Raw genomic sequence first — 6,000 nt, forward strand, 5'->3', positions numbered from 1 at the left:
TTACACACTGAGCCAGCCAACCGGACACCTGCCATGAAATCCAGGTAACAAGAGAGTCCAATGCACAACACCTGCACTTAAACACACACCTGTGCAATTCCTTCCTTTTTAGCCGGTTAAGGAAAGGGGTTACACACATGTATATTATATATATGTAACAGTGTTTCCCTCAACCCAATCGCAGATAGGGACCATTATAGGGTGTGTGGTGCATATACAGTACCTGTTGGCATCAGGAGGGCTGAGACGTCCACGATGATTTTGGAACACAAGATCAGGCTTCTGGGGTACATACCCCAGATAATACTTAGCAGTGCAGTGCCTCCATCTGCCGTAGGCTCATGGGATGTATGGAGATGATCTCCCACGGTAGAACTTCTACCTCTCCCCCCAGTTAGATCACACACCAGGCCGGAGGTATATTGCAAACAGGAACGGTTTATTACTACACACTTTGCAGTAACACAGCTACGCAGCAGACGTCTGCCGGATACAGTCTCCTTAGATCAGCTATCACTTGAGATGGTCCCTGGACCGTCACTACAGGCCAAGGGCACCCGCAGCCATCCTAACTCTTCCCCACCTCCCTAGCGGAGGCAGAGGTTTAATCACACTCACTCCTCCCCGCAGGGAAGAGCAAATGGGAAGGCCCCAATCTCAGGCCCAGATGTGTGACCTGCCTTCCTCAGGGGGAAGGAACAACCTCCAAATTTAGGGCGGTCCTGCCCTTAAGTACAGCCAGAAGGCTGACACCCCATTGTCCCAGCTACAACAGGATGTACCACCCCCTGCTGTCACTCAAGTGCAGTACCAAGGTGAAGGGGAAAACCCCATACCAACTACTGGCAAGCCTATGAATACCAGGGTTTACTGCCAGCCCATTGGGTAGAATAGTAGCCAGGGCCTACCCTGCTACATATACACCTCTCTCTCCCTCTCTATCTCCATCTCCACGGGAACCTCTGAAAATTGCACTGTTTAGCTCCAAGTTGCAATGCTGTAAACAAAATAAAGGGCAAAAAAAAAAAGTTAAAAGGACTGCTGCAATTATTATGTGAATAGAAGAAAAGTTACAGCTTTGCCATTGGAGAGGGGGGGGGGGGGCAGAGTGGGTGCATGACTGGCGATTACAACCATTTTGTCATCTCAGCATAATCTGCCGACAGGGATAGATAAATCTTTGGATTGCAGCAGAGAGCTAATTCAAATAAACGTTGAGAATTCTTTAACTACATCAACATTTATAGACATTATTACATTAATACATTATATTTGACAGTTATTATTTTCTCAGTATATATTTCTATACATTTAAATATTGTGATGAAATGTATAATATATTATTTATTTTCTTAACTCCTAATTAAATTAATGTGTGTTATTTTAAATCAACTGCAAATTATCAGTGAAGGAATAATTTAATATGAACTAAATGGTGGGAACAGTAAGACTTTTGAAGTCTAGCATAGAACTGTTAGTCATATGTTATCAACTACTTCAACAATTTGTGTCACTAGTGCCCACACATTCTACGTTTTTGGCCTTATTCCATAAAATTGTTGAATACTCTAAGCAGGCATATTTTTAGCAAATGTCTAAACCCCCACAATACATGAAACACGATTAAGCCTCTCTTGCTTACTGTGGGAATCTCTGTCTTATCTTAAAACGCAGGGTCTCTGTGACATGATTAACTATTGATACTAAATTTTAACTTATTCCTATATGTTCTTCTAACATCTGAAAATGCTACTTAGATCTTAATAACTATCATGCCACAGTAAATGATTGCATTTTTTTCATATGACATTTAAAGGGAACGGATAATTTAGTTTTGTAAAGTAAACTAGACTGAGGGGCTTCTCAGATCTAGGTCAGGCTCTGAGATTCCTTACCGTTAAAATGCAGTTCTTGGACGTTGAAATTATTCATGAAATATTAAGCCAGTAATACTTTAAATAGATATGGTTTCCTAAAATGATTGAACAATAAACTAGTCATTGTCATGAGAGAGAGGATTTGGCCCGGGATTAAAGGGGTTACCCCCCATTTGGCCACCCTCTACTCTCACCTGGGAAGCAAGGGGTTAACTGAACTGAGGTCCAGTAATGTGTTTTTGCCTTGCTGCAGTATCCAAATGTTTATCCCCCTGTATAAATGTATTGTGTTATCCGGGTGTTTGCACTCACACATACACTAGGGTTGATGCGGGAGGGAAGGGGTTAATGTTAATTTAGTGATTATAGCCCTTTGTTCCCTTTTCCCGCCTTTTCAGGCTCCATTTTGCAGCCATCCATAGGTCGCCATTGAGCCTCCATGCGTTGTAATGGCAGAAGTAGCGGTTTTGGACCTGTTTTCCAGCGACGACCAGCAGGTGGCGTCCGAGAGGAGAAGCGGCGGTTTCCCATTGTAAGTCAATGGGCTCATTGACTTCAATGGAGATTCCTCAACACCGGCCTCGAGGAACAGGTTGGCAGCCATCCAAACCGCTGACCGCAAAAGCGGATACAATGTCTTTGAAAAGAGTTTAATCACTTCGGTCAAGTTCAAAGACAATTGACGTGGGAATCTTAGGTTTTAGGGCCCCTGGGAATAAAGTTCTTTTTGCCCCTAGCTCCTAGGAACCCCCACACACGATCCACACCGGGTCCAGGAATGAGAGACCCCCGTAAGGGGTCAAGCGGAGAAGGAGGGTTGCGCCATTGACTTCAATGGCGGAGCGGAGATCCCATTGAATCTAATGGCGGCATGCACCATGCATTGTCTATGGCGGCGCCGGCCATTGATTCCAATGGGGAAAAGCCGCGTGGCGTAAAAACGACTAAGTGTAAAATGATGAAAAATGGAAGTCCAGATCTCCGGTTCTGGAATGACCAGGGGGATGGGATTTGGGTGGCATGTAGCCCAGGTTCTGGCTTTAATGCATGACCCTTCCCAGCCCCCTCCGACCAATCAGATGGAGTGTGGACGAATGTAAAGATTTGTGTTTTTTCCATAGCCTTCAATGGCGGCGTTTCCCCATTGAAAGCCTATGGTGGGAAATCCCATTGACGGCAACAGCGGAGCCCGCCATTCAACGCTATGGCGGCGGACCCCGTTGATTTCAATGGGGAAAGAGTGAAAAGCAGAGATTCATTTTTAAAGGGACGAATCATGTATTTTAAAAAATTTATTAAAGTGCATTTCTGTATCCCCGGTTCTGGAGGTCGCAGAGAGTTGTAATTTGGCCAATATGTAGAGTCACTGTAGGCTTTAATAACTGGCAGTTTTCGACCCACTGGACCCACCAGAACGGAACTTATTAATAAGTGAAAATATTAAAGTGTATATGGGATTTTGGATCTGCTCTGAAAATGCAGACCCCATCTGCTATGCTAATAGGGCAGGAAGGGCATCCTGAAAAACTTAGCATAGCCCTGTGATCAAAAGTTAACTGCCCTGATTGTTTATACTAGGGGCAGGAACAAAGGAGCTGAGTGTTTTTAAGTGTGGTACTTCACACTTACAGGGGAAGCCAAAATCTACTTCAAAGAGATTTTTCTAGCCAACTCGCGCCTAGGGTTAAGAGTAAAGGGTTGAAATGCTATATAAGTCAGAGTTACCTTTACTCAATTGTCTTCATGGTCTTCATGTTCTTCATGCATTGTCGTGATGTCCACATCTGAATCTGAATTATGGAAGAAATGGCCCATCCTATATCCTGATGGCTTTCTTGTCCTAACCTTTAAGTAAGTGCTATATTTTGTCTGTTATTTGTATAATCTGTTGTGTTCACCTTCTTCAAGGAATAAATTATATTTTATCATATCTAAGCCTCGTTCAGTTCAAACCAGATATTTGGTGTTTATTATATCTTGTCATAAGTTACCGTGACAGTCATATTGATATAATGAAATGTTCCCTGACTTACTCCCCTGTGAATAATACTAGTATATCTGTCACTTGTTGGTCTCAAAGATCATGAGAGTTGGGGTGTATGTAAATATTTTTATGCTGTTCACATAAAGGACAAAGTTCTGACATGGCTTCCGTGGATAGTTACTTAACTGTACCAATCACGATTTACACAATACATTTGTTCGCTGTCACTGGTGTTTTGGTATGCTTATAGCATGATCCCTATCCTTACTAGCATGTTTAACTCATCTCTGTGTTCTGGTACTTTTATATTACTTTTTAAACAAGGGTAAGACTTAAGACTTTTTCAACAAGGGGCTTAAGAATAACCCCCTATACCAGAGTTTCTCCACCAGGGTTAACGCATTGATATTCAGGAGGCGCGCACCAGAGGAGGGTGGGAGTTCAGATCCACGCTGCAGACGCTGACTGCATGCAGCCACCAGGACCGACAGGACCGACACAGCGATTACAGGACACTCGCCAGATCAAGCAATACAGCAAGATTGCCATCACTTGAACAGAGTTAACCCTCCACCTACTCTTTTTTTGGGGGGTTGGGGGGGATGAGGATATGAAGCGATGGGGGAACAGTACTGACAAAATACATTACAAAAAAACAAAAAGTGCTTGTTGGGATCCTATTGATCCTTAGCTCTTTTGCCCTTGGGTCTTTAGTGGGTCCTAAACTGTAGACTGGCCACAGGAAAAACTCAAGGGACATTGTACACTGCATAGTAGGACTACACTGGTCTATTTGAGGTAGCATGTATTGGCCCGAGGTTGCTCACCAGCCAGTGAGCTCCGACCTCCGGACTAACACATATTTCAATATATTTGAGATTTAGAGCCGAAGCAGCGTGCCCCTAAGATCCGCTTCCGGCTTGTCCTAGGCCCCCTTCCAGTGCTCCCCAGCCACAGTATCAAGAGGGAGGCCGCCGGGAGTTGGTCAGTCATTCAGGGACCGCAGAGGGAGGGCTGCATCTAGGTGACCTAATCACATCTCTTGTGTTCAAATATCACCTCTATGCTGATGACACACAAATTTACTTTTCAACCCCTGACCTTACAACTGCTGTACCTTCCAAAGTTTCTGAATGTCCCACTGCTATATCATCCTTGTTGGCCCTCTGCCGACTTCAACTTAACATGTCAAAAACGGAGCTCCTCATATTTCCTCGCAAACCTGGCCCTACTACATCCTTCCATATTACTGTTTGAAGTACTATCATACTGTAAGGTTCGGGGAGCCACGCCGCCCTCGGCGCGCTCCCCGCACACCTGCTCCACTGGTTAGCACTCTCCTGACACTCGCTGCTGCCTCCGCGGGTTCCAGCGATCCCTCCGGCGTAGGGAGGGATTAATAATAAGAGTGGATGCTGGGCGCGCGCTCTGTAAGCTGCGTGTGCACGCCACCAGCGTTGGAGGAGGACACACGTGTGCGCGCGGGACAGAGGACCCGCGCCTGCCACTGAGAAGGAGGAGGAGCGGCGGAATCGCAGAGAGGAGGGAACCTGCAGCGACGGAGGAGCTGACGGCCTGTGGAGGCAGGTAAGTGGAGGTTGCGCTGCGCGCCCTGACTCTCCCTGAGGGTAGTCTGTGTGTTGCGCGGACGGCGCTGAGAAATCAGATTCCTAACAGAGAGGATGAAATCAGAAAATGTGTCGGGGCAGTGTGGAGAAGAGAGGCTTGCAACTCTTTGACAAAGCGCTTCGGCATGAAACGCATTAGAGGATCCGCCAGAGCTCCACGGATATGCTACAATAAAGTTTTCAAGTCACACTTTCCAGCCTTTGCATTTTTTCTTTGGCGGTGCACCGATCCTTTCTCCTGTGGGAGGAGTACTACAGCTACGAGTGACGTCTTCGGTAGCACGCCGGGTTGCTGAGACAGCTGACACAGACAATGCCGGATTCTGACCACCCACTGAGACTGAAGAGTCGTCGTCAGATAGTAGTGAAGAGAGCCGGATGGATGAATCAAGACTCCGGAGAGTTGGCTGTACCCTTTTATTAACCGTGAGTTGTCCTTTCCACATCATTAGAGCTTATATAACAGTCAGTTGTGTAGGATTACCTGTGTACTCCCGGTTATTCACATTGA

Source organism: Ascaphus truei, chromosome 1 (assembly GCF_040206685.1).
Source record: "Ascaphus truei isolate aAscTru1 chromosome 1, aAscTru1.hap1, whole genome shotgun sequence".
In the NCBI taxonomy this organism is placed as follows: Eukaryota; Metazoa; Chordata; class Amphibia; order Anura; family Ascaphidae; genus Ascaphus; species Ascaphus truei.